General features: G+C 43.0%; 1 protein-coding gene across 4 annotated transcripts in view; it reads right to left on the reverse strand.

Moving 5' to 3' along the window:
• The window catches only part of SYT3 (synaptotagmin 3), a 630,220-nt gene that overhangs the window by 302,405 nt on the left and 308,496 nt on the right, over nt 1-19,319 (reverse strand). For all 4 annotated transcript variants that reach the window (XM_085616126.1, XM_085616128.1, XM_085616129.1 and 1 more), the window contains 2 exons: nt 16,410-16,634; nt 1,476-1,757 (listed from right to left, as the gene is read on the reverse strand). The gene's annotated coding sequence lies outside the window, so the exon portion shown is untranslated. The remainder of the gene's footprint in view (nt 1-1,475; nt 1,758-16,409; nt 16,635-19,319) is intronic.

The raw sequence follows: 19,319 nt of genomic DNA on the forward strand, positions 1-19,319 counted from the left end.
TGCACTACCAGTCAGCCATCTTACTTGGCCACGCCCCCCCCTAAAAAAATATTTTAAAAAATGTGGGGTGTGCCAAAGGACAACGTTCCTATACAATCCAAGCAGCAATGGAATGGTGGAACGCTTTAATAGAGTTCTCAAGGGGGGCATTCAGTTAGCATTAAAAAACAATCCTTGATGGATAGTGCAAGTGTATATAACTCTTTGGTCATATAGATCAACAGAAGTGGAATGCACAGGGTTTTTCCCATTTGAATTAATGAGACGAAGAAAACCTAGATTACAATTTAACCCAAGATGATTACCCACTCCTACAAGTGTAGCCTGATCTTTAGGAAAGGTCGGAGAAAAAATAATAAACAAACGAGAAGAATACAAAATATATTAGGACAAGAATCATGGAGTTAAACACAGCAAGTTAAAGAGGAGACAGAAGGCTAGAATTTAGAAACCAGTCATCGTTACCAAGGGAGTTAGTTCTTACTTTGAACCTAAACGCATTAAGCAAGTGTTAAATAATGTGGTCAGATTAGAAGCTAGTATGATATGTAATTTATAGAGAGTAGCTGTGTGTTCTGAACAATGCAGAGTAGAAATGCCAGAGAAATAAAATGGTAGGACATACAATCTGGAAAAAGATATCGTAACTACAGAGCACCAAGAAAGTGGCGTGAACAACAAAATAACACTGAGGGGTAGACAAGTGGAGATCAGTCAAGGCGTGGTGAAGAAAACCTGCGATAAGAAGATATTGAATTTGATTTAAATTCAATTCCTCTGCCTTCCACTGATGAATTGACCAGAAGACCAAAGGGATTACTTAAGCACCCATGAAGTTAGGTGGTTATCTTTGTGATGAATCAATTAAGCTAGATCACATACCGTCTACCCCCATAGGCTATATCGCAAATTACACTATTTAAAATGTATAAATGCAATGATTGTATTTTTTCAATGTGATGTATATAAGGGTTTTTATCTGTGTTTAAAAGGAGGGAGATGTGTAAAGGTGATATAATGGAAGTAAAGACATTAATAGATTGTGGAATGTTGAAGTTAGAATGTGAGAAATGTCAGAAGGAGAAACCAGCTCCTTTGAAGATGCAGAGCACTTGGTTGCACAATAAATGAGCTTTTTTAACTTCAATTTGTGTAGCGTGTTACGTCAAGAACCTCACAACATCTGTGAAAGTGAGTTGAATTCAGGATTGGAAGCAGACCACACCTCAATGTGTGATGAGTAGCAAAAGGTCCATTCCCTTCCTTTTTAGTTAGATGACAGTCTTAGTATTTTGAATAAAGTTAATAAAACACATACATTAATAATGTATTGAGCGTTAGTATGGCACCCCTTTACTTTATGTAAAATTATTATACATTTCTTACATGTATTTGATAAATAAATGGTGTACACAGTCTTTTTTGATCTTTTTCCTGATATGAAAAGGTTGATCCTCATGACTTCAAAATCTCACCTTGAAGTATTTTCAGGCAAGCAAAGCGCTATGTCGAATCAACAGTCCTCCACTGGGGTACACGACCTCTCTTCTTGGATCTGTCAGCCTGTTTGCCACTGCGGGTCCCAGATCAGAAACAGCTTCTCTTGTCACATGGAGTACCTGTGCACTGGTGCCCTTCAATACTCAATAAATCTATGAGTGGAAGCACTCCCTGCTGACTGCCATTCGCACAAGGAGGTCCGTCCTTCCCCTCTGTGTCGTAGAGTTTGGAATTTTCTCAGCCACTCCTATTCCAGCCTGTGAAAGAAACACAAGAATCTTATTCCAACCTATGAAAAGACCCAGAACCAACCTCTGTTGTCCATGACAGCCCATTCCCTCCAGAGAAACATCCAGCCAGTCAAGCGGCTTCAATAACATACCCTTATAGCACTCTAAAGGTAGGCCCTCAGTTAACGTTCTGGACACTGGTGCTGGAGCATCAAATCTGGAAGCCAGAACGTTTTGATTAAAAAATGTACTTTCAGGAGTAGCCTACCATTAGAGCGATCTGAGACAATGCCACCCATCTCCCTTTTGAAAGAAATTGCAAACATGGTTAATCCTGAAGAAATGCCTTGAACACAAACTTGCTTGAAATATATAGTTCGAGAACAGTGCGCCTGGCTACATGAACTGTAACAAAATAAAATGCACTAAAAAATGTTGGTTTTAGATTTGACTAATTTGAAGACGTCTCTTATACTGATTCTTAAAGCATGTATTTATATGTCCCTATGCAACATTAAATCATCACCGATCACCTTGGAAACAAACATTGGTAAAGCCACTAGGTCTGGCCTTCCTTGATAAGATGGTGTGATCATATTTTAAAATATTTTTTCTTGCAAGAGTAAAAAGAAAAGAAAACAGGCCACCGCTAACATATTTTGCCAAAGACTTGCAATCAATGTTTGAGATCTAAAAATAAATTCAATATTGCTGCATTTGCAACAGAACAGTGTGGTTGCTTCCTAGCACACAAGTGTATTTGGAGAGGTTTAGAAACCCTTTTTAGCCTTAATGCACATCCCTGAAGCACTGAATTGTTATTAGAGCAAAGAATTGTACTATTAGCTTTCAATTACTGTAACCTGGAGATTCAGTTTCAACAAAAAGACATGAGTAATAAAAAAAAAAATGGTCAGGAATAGAAAGAAAATAGCATTAGCCAAATAAAGTACTAGCCTAGCTGCCTTAGCCCTAGTTTGAATGCGCACGTGTCATCAGGAAAAAGAGATTTGCTCTCAACGCAAGGGAGGCTATAGTTTAAGTGGACTTACCCATTGCCTACCTTGTACCTATTGTGGGCAGAAACAAACTGTGAATGCCAGCTGAACAAACCAAGGGGCAAAGGGGCTAGCCAAAGTCCCTCTATGTATATATTTTTATTAATGCACTTTTCATTTTTTTATGAAGTTGGCGCAAGCGTTAATACTGTCTGTAAGAGTAGACCTAAAAATGTACACCAACCAACATGGTCCATCAGCATTCTACCAACATTTGCAAATTATAATCCTAAACCGTTTCACTTAGACGATTAGCCTTATACCTAGAATCTTCTAACATAAATCACAAACATGAATACAATAAAGTATTTATTGAATACTTCCTGTATGTATGTAGATCCTATCTTACATGATTTCCTACATATTTAATGATCCAGCCCTATGTCAGGACTCATCTTGCAGCAACCTAAATGTTTTTTTTCTTCCTATTTTTTTGTTTGTTATGCTGGGGATACAGTTTACAAATATTTCAAGTGATCAGAATTTTCAAACATAAATGCTTTTGCAATAATACAATTCAGAACTCTTGTATGTCTTGTCATATAGACGTAATTGGGCTTGCACTTGTCAATTGCCATTTCCAGTTGGCACGGTGTTCAGATAAAGGCGTAGTGAGTCATGTGTCTTCAATATCTCCATGTGCCGCCGTCAGTGGTCAGCGTCTGTGCATGGCGACTAGTCTGGAAATACAAGTGTTCTTGATTGATCTACTCATTAAAGGGTCTCTGTTCTACGTAAGACTTTTCTTTCCTAAAGACGGTCTTATAGATGGACAACAAAATAAGACCGAAACGTCAACACATCAACCGATTTTCTTTTGTAAAAAGAAGATTTTGTATACAGGAAATCTATGTCCCAAGTATAGGTGAGTTTCTATGAAAGTAATTATTTGAAATGGGGCTAGGACATTGGTGACATGGGCAAATTGTTCCATGCGGTTGTTGATTTCTGTCACCCCTGTACATGGGATAATTTTTGCACCCTTAATTCTGTATTTCGGATTATAAATTCAAACAAAAAGTATACACCCAGCTTTGTTTAGATTCATTTCCCTTTGATTATTTGAATTTACATTGAAAATATATGTTTTTGATGCCACTACTAGGGCAAGTGATGTTGCAATATAACAAATGTGCTTGTTAAATAAAATCCCTTGTAGGCACTTTTACTCGAAAATTAATAATAGAATGAGGCATTCACTATGGCTCTGGCAAAAGATTGCTTGGCCGTCATCAAGGATAATATTATCTTCTAGGAAAGAGCAGAGGTGGGGAGCTATGCATTTTCCGGGTAATTTAGGAAGTAGTCGACTGCTGGTATCCAAACAAGGTTTCTTAAAAGAGATGGACTTATATTTCTTCCATTTAAGGTACCGTGCCTGAGGAAAGGGATGCGTTCATTACTGTAAGGAGTGTTGCCAAAAAGCTGGGCTGAGGACACTGAAAAAGCAGAGCTGAAACGAGATCCAACACACAGTCTGACATTTTATTTTATTTAACAGCTAACTCCAGCGAGGTGGGAGACATCAATGTTAAATTGTCCCATGCCAGTCCTGATAGGGATGTTGGAGCTGGGTACTAATGCAGGGCTAAACAGAATATAGGCAATGATTTCAGGAAGGAGGGTGATTTTCTTTATAAACAAAAAGAGTGGCCATTACAGAAGGCTGTGAGTGTGTAAAAGAAGAGGATTGTGATGACGTCAGGTATAATATGATTTGAATGAAAAGATGTACAGGCCGATTTCCTGGCCAGTTTTAAGAAATTCGGTTTTTGGTACAATAGAAGGCCTTATTTAGAGTTTGATTTAGAGGCCTGATCCAGTGTTTTGGAAACAGAGTATTCTGCCACAAATGTGGCAAAGTACCTTATCCAACAAACTGAGGGTCGGCCCTCTCTGTTTAAAGTAAGATTGACAGTGGAAACCCTGCAATGACAGCCCCACAGAGTTGAGGTCTTTCGGGCATAGGTGCATCAGATCAGCCGCTTCAAGGGGGAGGTCTAATGTACTTTTTTGTTAGTTCAACACTGCAAGGGAGACCTTGGGAGTACCAAACAGGAAAAAATAAAAATTGCTTCCACACCCTGGGAGAAAACTCGCAGGCTAACTAATCTTTTGGTTTTAAGAAACAAATTCACGCATTGGGGTTCATTGTTCACAAACAAAATAATTTGCTGAGTGGCCACCTGAAACATGGTGGCCGCTCAAAAAGGTTTCAGTGCCCACACAGAGATCTCATCAGGGTTGGCATAGATCTCTAAATATGGTGAGTGTCCAGGATAGCAGAAGTCATTTCCTCTGTAACCCTGCTGCCTCCCATACTCTAAATGAGGCCACTGTCTTTCGGATCTTCTGGTTTCTTGTTTTCAAATAATACGATTTTTGGAAACAAAGAAGAACACTTGCTTTTACTCTATAGATACTGAAGGTTAAAGGAGCCATCAAAGCAATAGTGCATGAAATCCAATTATGGTAGTGATAGTAATGCTAATGAGGGTCATTTACACAAGGTAGAGAAGAAAGGAAGTTCTTCAGAATAGGATGTGGATCAGCGTACCCACCCATCTGAGACTCCCTCGGTCAGAATCTATTTTCAAGAAACTTATGAAAACCTGGATCTTTGTAGCCCCAGACAATCTAGTGTTTTCACTCATCTGATTAGTTTTCGACTGCTCAGCTGCTCTCCTATCTCGGATACCTCCGCATTAGCGCCATGATGCTCCTCGGAGTGAAAGCTGCGCTCTATAAATGACGTCATTCATTCATGTGTGATCTTTTTACAATTTCTGGTGAGTTTGGTGAAATCCTTAGCCTTTAATTAAAAAAGATAGAGTGATAGGCCTGGTGACTGGATTAATAGGTAAACTTAGAAGAGATTTCTCAGGAGTAAAAAACGAATCACTAGTGCTCCCCATTATATGAGTGGGACGATGGACAGGTTAGCTAGTGAGCATAAAGTAATATACTCGGGCAGATAATAACAAGGAAGATATGTGCAGGAATAAAATTTACTAAAAGATATTCGAAGTCTTGATAAAAAGCAGATGGGATATTAGGGGATGGAAAACAAGACATAGCAAAGTAATAAGGAAGTCAGTACCGGGTATATGTCGTAGGCAACCATTAAATAGGGAAAACAAGGGATAAAGGCAATTGACCCTACCCTTGTTTTCCTTTCCTCTAGAGCAGCATGTTAACTTTATTATTCTTCCCCTTCCGGGTCACCTAATCTTTCTTAGCCTTTCCTCCAAGAGCGACAAGCAAAAAGTTTAAATACATCTACCTGTTCGATTTCCTGTATGGTCCTGTTAGGTACTAGAAAGCGCATGGGCCAGAGCCTTGCTCCCCTCCCCCACTCACTCCTAGGCACCACCAATGTATTTGCCTTCTGTTACAGTATTTGTTTGATGGTTTAACAGTGCACCCAATACACCGGTCTTCTATCGTTCTTAGAAGATGCCACGTAACACTTCCATTGTGGTTTAACAGCACATCCAATGGTTAGGACTTTGCCTCTCCTGGGTGGTATAACAGTGCCTCCAATCAGTTGAACCTTGGTCGCTCCTGGGTAGACTCAATGTAACGTTCTCTTAGTGGTGTTGCAGGACCTTAAATGGTTGGGCCCTCTTTCCTCCCTAGGTGGACTTAACATAGCAATCCCTTGCTGGCTTAACAGTGGTTCCATTGAGCAGATCACTCCAGGGTGGACTCCATATGGCACTTCCATGGGGATATTACTTAGCGTGGTATTTTGTTTTGGTATAATAAATACTTACCTTTTATAAAACATAAGCCCTGGATTGGTCAATCGTTATTGTGTGCTATTAGGTAACTGTTGAGCTGTGAGTCTCTACTCCCCACTCTACCTTCCAGAAAAGTCCTGGACTGCTTGCTCTGCTACCCTGAATGCCGTAGTAGGTCAGACCCCAGGACAAGGCATCAGCCACCATAGTTGGTGCACAATAACCCCTGCATGCCCCATGGCCCCAGAAACTGGTACTGACAGCGTGGTTTTGGGTGGGTGAGGTGGTGAATTTAATAGTCTCCAGAATCATCAGAACACTCACCAAGTCAGTACTGAGGACGAATCTGCTGTTCGTGTGAGCAGTTTTATCTTTTTTCAGGCAGCAGTTGGTGCAAATCTTGTCCAGAGCTCAGGCAATTATGTCTGTCAATTTATTTATTCTTTCCACAGTCCCTAATTTAGGCAAAGCATCATAATCATTCCTCCTTTTCACCATCCACAATTTGCTCTTCAACTGCCCTTTGCCCTTTAATCCTGTATCCCATCTCTGTCTCTTTGCCCCTCCTCACTTCATGCTTTTCTCTTTTCCACCTTTCTGTACACTTCTTATTTCCATACAGTATTCTTTCTTTTTCAGTATTCTCCCTCTCCCTTTCTAATCTCAGTTCACCTTTTCCTCCCTGTCTTCATATCAGACTGTGTCAATGACCATGGGCCATATGTATCATTCCAAATTGCGATCGCAAACGCCGAAATTCGCAGAATTTTGGCGTTTGCGATTGCAATTGGGCTCAGTGTTATGTATTAATGAAAAACTGCCTCGCAAAATAGGGAATCGCAAAGTTTGTGATTCTCTATTTTGCGATTGCATTTAAGGTATCACAAATTGCCATTCCTTAAATGCAATGTAAGAAGCACAGAAAAAGTGCAATTTGGCCTTAAAAGGAATCGCAAATTACCACCAACTTCAAGTTTTTTTCACTTTTCATTTTTCAAAGTGCAATGTGGCGCACATACATGCCCTTAGGGCATGTATGTGCGCCACATGTGCACCCATGCTTATTTCAGGGGTGCAACAGGGTGTCCTTTTGACACCCTTGCAACCTTAAAGTTGCATTCTCAATTTGCGATTCTCTAATTGCTAATCGCAAATTGAGAATGTCTTCCTATTCATTCCTATGGGCCTCTAGGCCCATAGGAATGAATGGGGAGGGTTTCCTTAATTGAGAATCGCACTTTGCGATTCGCAATAAGGAATAGGTAGGATTCGCAAATTATTTTGCAAATCCTACATACATCTCGTTTTGCAATTCTCAAATAGCGATTCTCTAAAATTCGCTATTTGAGAATCGCAAAACCAAACTTTCATACATATGGCCCCATGTCTTTCATAGCAGGAGGATTATTTGAGACTGCACCTTATCCCAGAGCAGCACTGAATTTATAAAAAAAAAAAGCAAAAGTAGCAGACCCTATAGATTTTTTTTACAGGTCACTGCTGTGGATCCTATTGTTCTGTTCGTTTCTCTGGTACAGTCTTTTTTCAGCATTATTGCTTTGTGTTGCCCTTTATTGATCACCAACTACATTTGTATAAAAATTGCAACTCATTGCATGTTGCTGTTTCAAATAAACAATGTTTCACATTTATGAAGCTAATCATTGATTTTGAGTTGTTCCATGTTTACTATTAGTTGCTTGTCCATTTAGTTTTCCCTTTGTATTCTGGTGGGTTTTGACCATTAACAATACAAAGACATATATAAAGTACCAGAATTCAAATAGGAAAGCTTGACTGGATAAGTTACTTGTCTGTCATGGATCAACTTGAGAGATCCCATCCGTTTTGGCTCTGGTTCTTAATATACATCTTAAGTCTAGACATTCAAATGCCAATCAAGCCATCCAGTCCTTGGGGTGTGGTGGCGCATGAGAGAAGCCTTGTGTGGTACTGGTGCCACTGCTTCTTTCTTATAGTAACAATCCCATGTTTGAAATACTAATATGTGTGTCTCTCACAATTTCCAGTGCTGCTTGGCTGCATACGCTCTTGCATGCAAAACGTCATGAGTTGAGCCCTGGCAGATATCTGCTTAAATTAAGCAATGTTTTAAACGCTTTTCATTTATAAGTCACATTTTGCAGATAAAGTCACAGAGTCTGGATTACGTTTGTGCACCTTATTCCCGAGTCATGTCCTCCAAAAGATCTGCATTCAGTGTTGCTGGTCGCCCAACTCTTGCACGTCATTCCTATGGAGCATTCTGAGTGGTGAGGTATACAGCACTGATAATTCTATGCACTTCGTTTTGAGTCCCATTCTGCAGGCCAGGTAGCCCACCACCAGAACCTCTGAGGCACCGCTTTCCTGAGTTAGAAGTGCCAGAGATATGCGAATCTCTGTGCCAGAATGTTGTTTCAGCTTGTTGTTTTCAACTCCGCAAAATTTGAAAGATTTTGAGATTGCTTTCCTTTGAGGCTCTCAAACAAGTTATCAACACACTGGTCATTTCTAGAGTTGACTATGCTAATTCTCTTTATTTGGCACTGCCTAAGGGTTTAGTTGGTAGACTTCAATTGATACAGAACTAGGCTGCCAGGCATCTGCATCAGTTACCCCGGAAGTGACACATCCCACCCCTGCTGTGGAAATTGCATTGGTTACCAGTTGAGCCAGGCTTGCTGCATTGTCTTAAATCTCTACAGATTTGCAGCCTGGCCTTTATCTGGGCCTGCATCCACAGATATACACCTGGGCGTAATTTAAGATCTTCCTATCTGAGGTTTCTGCCCATCCCCTCTATTAAAAAAAATATGTTATGGGATTTCAGCTTTTCTACACTGGCTCCCCGTGTCTGGAACACCCTACCAACTGATATCAGGTTTGCCTCCTGCTATTTAAAATTTAGGAAACTCCTGAAGACCTGGCTTTTCAGGGTGGCTTATGAATGAACAGTAAGAGCGTATAACTGTAGCTTTGCTTCTGTAGTTTTAGCACCAAGAGACCTTTCGGTGAATGTGCGCTTTATAAAATTTGATAACATAACACAAATCTAAGCATATGGGCGCTGTGTTTATAGTGCTGTGAACATCAGCTCTGATTTTGGGCAGAGTAGGTGGATTTCCTACTGTTGTTACAGTCTGGTATTTCTTAATGGGTCAGGGACACAAATCAATGACCCCAGTGGGATTAAAAGTCCTGTGCGAACACAACAGGCATCACCTGCCCAAGAGTCTGGATACCCTCTTGGTTGATTAGTGCGCTATACAAATCGATATAACATAACATAACATGAGGATCACCTGGGCAGTTTGGCGTTGTCAAGCAGTCAATAAGCCTGGGTGAAAGACTGGGGGAGATGGGGAATAACTGTGTGAATCCTCTACAATATTCCACATGCCTCTGGTAACTCCCCATGCCTCTGGGAACCCACAGGGGGCACTTCTGATCCTGTGACATCCACCCTCTGTGATTACTGGTGCTCGTTTGATCTGCAGCTGTTAGGAAATGGACGTAAATAGCCGCTGGTTTACCACTGCAGATTTATCCTCTGTAGCAGACCCATTTATGCCTACCAGGAATCCCTTGGAGAAATCCTGCCAGGCTTCAATAAGGGAGTTTTAGGCATAAACGTGTGTTTATGGGAAATGTACTTCCAATAATATCCCCAGTTGTGTCCCAGCAGCTGAGGGATCATGTGGACCAGTTGAGCCCTGCTACACTACCCTCAGGATCTTTTGTGAGCATCCCTCTCCCTATAATGACCCCACCTTTTGTGTCCCTCTCCCTGGCGATTATTAGACGTGCACCTTAAACACCTCAGCATCATTACAAAACCAAGCATTGGCATAGCCAATAGGTCTTGCCTTTGGGACCTTATAAGTGTTGAGCCATGCAACAGTTGATGTTGTTGCACCAAGGATATTGTACTGCATAACTAAATACTTATAAGGTTTCAAAGGCGAGACCTATTGGCTATGCCAATGCTTGTTTCAATGGTAGCCGGTGTTATCGGTCGGAACACAGGCTCTTATTGAAGTCAATGGGAGTCCGACTGAATTGTGTTCAGAACCATCGTAATTGGTCGGTCGGATGCCCGGAACCCGAGTCGGTCTGAAACCATTCCGACACTGAGTCAATCGGAATGCTTTCTGACCGACATCGCAATCAGGCCCACTATGGTGTAACCATCGGGTACGCATTGGAGCGATTGAACTCTCAGCCCCTGATTCTGAGAATAAGGGTGTTTCTTTGTAGAAGAATTAATAATCAATGGGCCACTTAAAAAAAACACCTATGCAGAAATACAGCAAGAATTTAGATTAACACCTTCCCAATTTGGAAAATGACATCAAGTAAAACACTGAATAAAACAGTGCACTGCCGGACCCAACCACCTAAACATCTGAAAACACTGGGCACGCACAAAGGAGGGGGATCGGGCTGTGTAGGTCCGCTGTCGCCCATATATTCTCGATACCAGTAGCCGTGACCTGCAGACCTGGTGGACCATAGACTACAAGTAGAAAACTCGGACTATGGCTGGTCTGAGCTCCGAGGATCACACAACAAACGCTAGGGGAAGCCAGGCTGAAGGCCAGCTGTGATAAAACTCTTCATAGGGGCACGAGTCCTTAAACGCTTGACAGCAGAAGGACTGAGTAAGACAGACGTCTGCTGGACATGTCTACCTTCTGAGAGTGATATAGCACCTATTGTATGGAATACCACGCCCTGAGGCACTACATGTGCAATATTTGGAACATTTTAAAAGAAACACTTGAAATAAGGGTCGATTATTGGACCAAACAGCTTTACGACGCCACCTGTCGATGCCACCAGAGATTACACACTCATCTCAAAGACAGTCGACCACAACATTAACAGTAGCTAAGATTTCCACCCTAACACTGTGGTAGACGAACAAAAACACCATCCAGTACGACATGGCTGCTAGTCACGTGTCGTACAGTAGCACATGAGAGGTCGATTCACCATCTGAATGATCAAATGAATCAATTTAAAGAGGCTTGGAGAGTTTTTTTTTCTTTTTTTTTTTTTTAAAAGCTGAAAAATGGGTATTAATCAATCCGGCGCCTTGCACTTTGTAGCACACTCGAGTCACCCGGGGCTGAGGGACTGGGACACCGCGGTCACACCCACGATTCAATGGAAAAGTGACCACAAGATGCCTATCTTTTCCCGCCCTCTGGTCGATGAGGCCTGCAGTGACTATCCTTACATCACCTGTTACTTCTTCTATCCAGAGATGGACTGTACAGATCCAGGGATGACACTCCGCCCTCACTGTGGGCGTGGCCTGTCGGGGACCTTGGAGTACATCATGGTAACCTGTTCTCTCGTCTTCATGCCATCTGAGTGTCATTAGAAATTTTTATAGACTCACTAAATGCCAATAAAGAAATGTTTAAGCAGGATCACCGCCACCCAATTAGTGGCCCAGCGCGTCCTCGGAAACTGTGGACGAGAGCACGTGGTTTTTAATCACGGCTTGCAATTTCACCAAACTGTGTGCACTTAGGCAATCACTATTTGGATGTATTCTGCGCTCTCGTTTTATGCTAAGCTTGGGAGTTCTGAGAATTCATCTAAAAGCTTCAACAAAAGTGTCTGGTTTCACAAAGGAATGACTTGGATGTTACCTGGGGGTGGAGGCCCTTTCACTAAAATGAATGTACCAAATGTAACATGGTGGTAATCGTGTGCGCTTTCCAGCAGGTGGAACTGCTTTGCAGTCTTGGTTCTTGTACTGGACCGCAATGTTTGATCTTGGACACATCCTAGTCTCTTGTGTCCTTATCTGACCACAAGAGAGCACTTTCACCGAGGATGAATGGAAGAAATAAACTTCAAGGGCTCACTCCTATGACAAGCGCACGGGGGGAGGGGTCATTCACACATTCAGGGCTGTTTAAATGTGGCTGTCCACTGTCCCTCCTGGCATCGCTAAGGTGAATGTGTCCTGAAGGTGGGCTGTGCATGACCCCTTCGGTGCTGCAGCTCATCCCTCCAACGCAGGCACCCCTTAACAGTCAAAGAGGAGAACCCCCCCCCCCCCCACCCCTCCCCCCCCAAAAAAGCAGCTTGGGTGCCTCCCTCGGCAGCTTCATCTCTTACACTCTCCAGGTGACAATTGTCACCCGTCTCAATGCCACCAGCTCTGAGGCCCAGAGGGACCCGGCCCAACTTCCAAGGCGTGAAGAGGCGCCCAAGAAGGATAGGACCTGCAAGGGGCAAGCCGTTCAAAAAATACACCCAGCACATTTTAGTGTGTAAAATGTGAGCAAATGTAATTACAAAGTCCCACGCATCTGTCTAAAAATGTTGTCCATTTTAGCCATTTCTAAAGTGGATTATACATTTATAAATGGGAATCGTATAAGTGATTTAAAAAAGTTAAAAGTGACTTCAAAGACGTCCTTGTGCGCCTGTGTTAAGGTGTTTGTGTAAAGTGCACACGCTTTCAGGGTGCCACCACGGGCCACAAGCGTCACCCACCGTCTCATTGTAGGTGTGTCCCAATTAACTGGCTTTAACCTCATACTTCACCCCGTTACAAACGTCATTGGCTCCAAGTCACGTGACCAGTAAAGGTGAGCGTGCCTCTCAATGTCTGGACTCGTCGGTGATATTTGTCATTTATCATCCAGGAGTCCATCATTTTATCCCAAGGAAAGGATGAAATGTTTAGAAATGCACAAATCATGCATTAAATGTGGACTCACTTATTGTCTAACACAACCACGGCTTTACGTTCAGACAATTTAATTTACGTCTCCGTCGCGATCAGACATGAACACAAAGATTAAAGACATGTATTTACATTGTTATATGTACACGCTCAGCTCTGTATGTAAAGTAGGGCAATCCCGTTTACATGAGGGCTATTACAGGAGTGAGGCCTCACTTCCTGTGACGTCACTGCAATGCAAATAATAATTACCTCCGCCCCCCACTGATTTCTTCTTACAACTTGTGCTCTGACACGTGGGGATAGTGAAGCGCTCCCTGCACTAGTAAAAGCAGCGATACCTGCAATAGATTAAGCTATTTTATGGGCCTACCTAACTTTCATCCTTGGCTCACTGGTCATTGCAAGAGAGAAGGAAAAACACTGGAAGACTAGATTGCAAGAGTAGGATGGGGTGGGGGGGCAAAGAGGGGGGCAAGGTGCTAAAGAAGCTTAAAACTGTAGCAGAGGGAAAAAGATGTTTTTAATGACAAGGACAAAATAAGTTAGAGATAAATGCTTACAGGAAGAAACGAAAAGTGCGAATAAGGAAAGTTAATTGAAAGCAGGATGGAAAGCAGGCACAAACGAAGAAAGAAAAGAAGGAAATAAGGATGGAAAAGGAAAAAGGAAGAGTAAAAGAAGGAAATAAATAATGAATGAATGAATGAGTTCGAACTACTACCTGGTTTTAGCATTTGTTTGCGAATGTTTTAGAAGTGTAGGAAAGGTTGTATCGTAATGTGTTGCATCCTGGCGGCTGCTTGGCATGAAGAGGGTAGATTAAATGTGAATCTTCATGCATTAAATAAAGCGTTGGATAGCGTTAAGCTTGTTTCTAGGCACTCTCAGTTCAGGGAATTGAAGCACGCGAGGAATTGAAGCACACAAGGGATTGAAGCACGCGAGGGGAAGCTGCCTGTGTGGATCTGGTCATCTAGAAGGTCACAATTTAAAATTCCACGTGAAGCATCAGTGACTGGTCAGTGAATAGAAGAAATAACAAGCGCTCGCCTCGCGCTAGCAGCAGGGGGAGGGGAGAGAGGAGGGGGCCTGCGCCTGTTTCCCTTGTGGGAGCGAGCAGGAACCATATGTTAATTACAAACATATTGTTTGAAAGCTCGCTCCCGCAAGGGAAACGCCAAACGTGCACGTGTTGCCATTCAAAGCAATGCAACGTGTGCACGTTTTTGGGACACAAACTCGATCGATTTCAAAAGGTCTTTTTTCCTATGCAGCGCATGTGCGCTGCGTAGGTAAGACCTAACCAGTAGCTGCAGAAGCAAACCATGAAGTCCGGCTTCTTTAACTCAACAGCTGTGTTGCGTCCAGTCTCTGCACCACTGCATGGTGCGTTGCCTTTGTTGTTGCAACCTTCTGACCTGTTTTCACAGTTTTAGAAGTTAACTACCAGAAAATGGCACAAGTAGGTCTTTCTCACATTATCACACATGAGTGCATGGAGGCCAGTATAACACTTGGCATGACTGGACAACCTGCTCTCTTTAATGTGCCCAGCCTGCAGGTCAGGACCCCAGTGTGATGCACTTCCATTCTGTCCCATTGGGAGCACTTTGGAAAAAGAACACCTCCCTGCAGAAACACACAGGCACTGGATCAGGGTGTTGGGGTACTGCCCAGGCAGAGAAAGGCCCTCAGGCTCAGAGGTATCACTGTTCTGTGATACACCAGGACATCCTCAGAGGTAGGCGATGACGCTATCCAACTAGAATAAACAATTGAGGCCTGACAGGGCATACCATGCCATGAGAAGGCCCCTTTCTCCCTCCCTGCAAAATGCAAGGACACTCTATAGTTTGTATTTATGCACAAGCACTGACCGTCATGCTCGCTGTTCCGCGAGAAAATAAATAGAGCCATCATGATTCAGGCAGCATGCCTATTACTGGCGAGTAATATAGTTTTATTAGATGTTAGAAAAGCTAATAAGGTTGCAAAGTTTGTCTCATGTGTTATGTTGCAACTGCTTAACGGACACATAGGTGACAAGTGCCAAAATGAGACAAACATTGCATTGCAGGCTGGCATTAGTCACTGGCAGCATTTATAGCACTCTTTTAACAATGCAAATGCAGATGTGTAATTTATTGCAACAATGCAGAAAATTAAACAGCGCCCAGTGCCGGAAGTTGCTGTGCTTTCTGGGTTAACAGACCGAGGTCGATCGAGGGAGGGAAAGAGTGTACCCAGGATCAGCCCTAGGCTCAGGCCTGGGTTTTGGTTTGGCCGTGTGAGAAGTGAGAGGCTATTGTTGTCACATTGAATTGGGCTGGGCCGTGCTTGTGGCTGGACTGGGCATGGATGTAAACAGGGCCTAGCTGTACAGACCACTGCACACTGCCAGTCTCTCTGCCCGGTGTGGACTGGGTACTGTGCACTGGGCTCTGGGATGGACTGGGCTCCGGGTTCGGTTCCGGGCTTAACTGAGCTGGCCCGGGCTCTGCTCTTGGCCGGGCTAGATGGAGGGGCATACCTTTCTCAATGGTGGTAGTTCTTGGCCTGCTGTGCGGATCCAATTTATTTTTGTGCTCAGCCTTGGAGTAATGTTTGCCTTACCTAATGGTTGTCATCCTTGACATATTGTAGCATTCATAACACTCTGGTACCCACCTCTGGAATAATGCTGGTCATGGCAAATGGCGGTAATTTTTGGGGCACTGGGGGCTCAATGGCATGATGGTGTCCATCCCTTCCATAGCAGAGGTAAATTGGGGCACACTGTGGTCATCTAGGATATGATGGTGTTCCCTCTAGGAATACTATTTGCTCTAGCACAATGGTGAAAAATGTTGCCCAAATCTAGGCTCCACTACTGACCCCCAGCAACGATGGTGCTGCTCCGTGAGGGCTGGTACAGGTCCTCTCCACCTTCTCCTTGATAGTACAGATGGTGCGACAGGTGTTGGGTGCTATATGCGTTGCTTCTGAGACATGGTCTGATAGTGGATGGGAAAGAAGTCATGAAATGAGCCTCACAAGCCAATGATGCTTACCTCAGGCAGAAGAGTGGAGTCTTCATGCTCTCTGTATCAGCTCTCCCTCAGAGTCAGTGTGATGAGCTTGGTTCTGTCTAGCATGCAAGTAGTGATAACTCTGCACTCACCTATGCAAAGGGCTTCTCTCCCTTCAAAGCTCCTTTTCCAGTCGCTCCAATAGTCCTTTTCTAAAGAACATTCCCCTGTCCGTGGTGATCCTCTCTGGAGTTTTCTCAGCGCCTCTGGTGACCGATCTCAACTTCTGAGCAAATGATACTGAGGCCATTGGGGCCAAGGGTCCCCTCAGACTGGGCTTTCCTGTGGCAAATCTCCTCAAAGTTCCGTGGCACTCACTGTGGAAACAAAGTTCAATACATGAGTAAAGGGAAGATGGCCGTCTCCTTCAACGCTCCAAACATGCACCAGGAAGAGCCATAATACTAACATCACAGTCTCAATTTCTCCCACAATCTACCTGTGAGATCAACATCACCCCAACACCCACCTGAGAATGAACTTCGAAACCTGCCTGATCGACATTACCCGACTTCCCTCAGAAATCAGTTACTGCCCTCCCAAAATGTTTCTGGGGCTTCCCATTGACCCCACCTTACCCTGGTATTGAACTGCTGAGTGTCCAGAATGCCCCAGTCAACTCCACAATGGACCATCAAGCACAACAGGACCTGTGTTACCATAAAGATAAAGGGCCAGATGTATCAATATTGGATTTTGCGATTCCATATTAGTGAATTTTACTGATTTGCTGTTATGGAATCGCAAAATGCAATGCATGTAGGTTTCGCGATAATAATTGCGATTCCTAATTTGCGAGTCGCAAATAAGGAATGGCTTCCCATTCATTCCTATAGGCCTAGAGGCCCATAGGAATGAATGGGAACTGCATGTGCAATTTGCGAGTACACAATAGGTACTCACAAATTTCGCATGCATTTTCAAGGGTGCCAAATGGACACCCGATTGCACCCCTGAAATATGCGTGTGTGGCGCACATACATGGCGCATATACATGATCTAAGGGCATGCATGTGTGGACACCTCGAAAAATGAAAAAAAAGTGACTTTTTTTTGGAACCCGCAAATTACCACCAACTTGGAATTGGTGGTAATTTGTGATTCCTTAAAGCCAGGTTGCAATTTCTTTTGCTTTCTGCATAGCATTTAAGGAATCGTAAATTGCAATTCCTTAAATGCATTCTCAAAATAGGAACTCGCAAAATTTGTAAATCCCTATTTTGTGATTTCCTTTTGGGATGATACATCCCAAAAGGCTATTTCCCGTTCGCTAAAGGGCCGATTCTGCGAATCGGCCCGTTTGCGAACAGGGAAAAGCTTGATACATCTGGCCCTTAGAGACCTCTCTGAATACAAGTTGGAGGTCCAAATTAACCCAAGGTTGAAATCACAAATCTTCCAGAATACACCTAGCAGATCAACATTACACAAACACCACCTCAATGCTCAAGTGGCCAACCTCCCACAATACATAAGCTAACTAAATTATCGTAAACCAAACAGATCTTCAAGGTTATGTTTGCATACCTCCAAAAATAGAACAGTGAGCTCAATATTACCAAAACACACTGAGGCTGAACACGAGGCATTGAGTTCCTAAAGATGAGAAATCACCCTAGGCAAAAGGAGGCCAGAACTCTGCTCTCTCCTGAAAGACCCCTCTCTCTCTCTTCCTCTAATTATTTCTCCAAGACTCTCTTCAAAGCTCTCTGGATCCCGATCTCGGGTTTCATATTCTCATTTCAAATCTACTTTTATTCTTCACCCACCTTCAAGAAGTGAACCAGGTTCAATAAGCCTCACTGGAATATCAGGTCTGGAACTCGTTGTAGGGTGAAATCACTCGGAGTTCAGTGATTGAATAATAGCCCACTTAGACCATGTAATAGGCCATATCCCACACCATTAAACATAATAAAGAGATGAGAGAAAAGGCCAAGTCACATTTATTATCACTATTGATTATTGGATCCAAATTTCAAGGACCTAGATATTTCATTGGTAAGAGTGCATCATCGCAGTTTAAGTGAGGCGAAAATAAGCGTCCTGCGCTTGTCAAGTCCCATCAAGCATGAATTCACACTGGGTGGTACGTTCTCTCCACCCAGGTCTAAACGACTGATCCATCATTCACCATCTCTCCAACCTTGGGAAAAATAATCGTTAAAATATTAAAAGTAACAACAGAAACCGCAATGTAGAAGGCCACAAGGATCCATCACAAGGCTAGAGTAATATACAACACATAGTACCAGTTCATCAACATAATGGAAAAAAATAAACACTGTGAGGGGGCTGAGGGTGACCCAGTCACAAGAGGCAGTACAGAAGAGGAAGTTTTATTGACTGTTTCTGCGAAAAGTGGGGCTGGGCTTTAGGGGAATTTCTTTTGGATTTATTTAATTCGTTTTTGTTTTCCACTGGTCGGTTGTACTCACTAGTTAGAGACCACCTCTTTTAGCAATCGACTGTGCGGATCTTTGGTTTTCCCGTTTTGTTGTCTGTAGTGTTATGAACAATAGCAGACACAAAGGGGTTTATTTGTTTTCTTTTGTGTGTCCTGCATTTTGAAGGTGTGATTGTCCAGCGTCATTGCTGGGCAATTTTGCACAGAAAAAACACAGTGCAAACCTATTGAGAAATAAGAAAGCAAATACTGAACAGAAACAAAACCAAAAATCCAGCAAGGCTACTCTAAATAGTTTGGCCCTTTAGAGAGGTGACATTCTGTCATTCCCTCGCTGGCAATGGGCACTACTTGATGCCTATGCGGGCAATTTGGCTCCTTCGTTTAGTTGGCACTACATTTGGCATCATTGTGTTGTGTCAGCATTGGCTCCACCCTGACCAGTTAAAACAAATATACACAGAATGACTCACGGCCGAACAAGCCAAATTTGAGGAGCGTTGAGGCAAAGTACCAGAGACCGTGATGCTGGTCACGCAGCAGCGAGGTGACACAGTCCCCCTGCGCAGCGAGGTGACGCAGTCCCCCTGCGCAG

This window comes from Triturus cristatus, chromosome 7 (genome assembly GCF_964204655.1).
Source record: "Triturus cristatus chromosome 7, aTriCri1.1, whole genome shotgun sequence".
NCBI classification, from domain to species: Eukaryota; Metazoa; Chordata; class Amphibia; order Caudata; family Salamandridae; genus Triturus; species Triturus cristatus.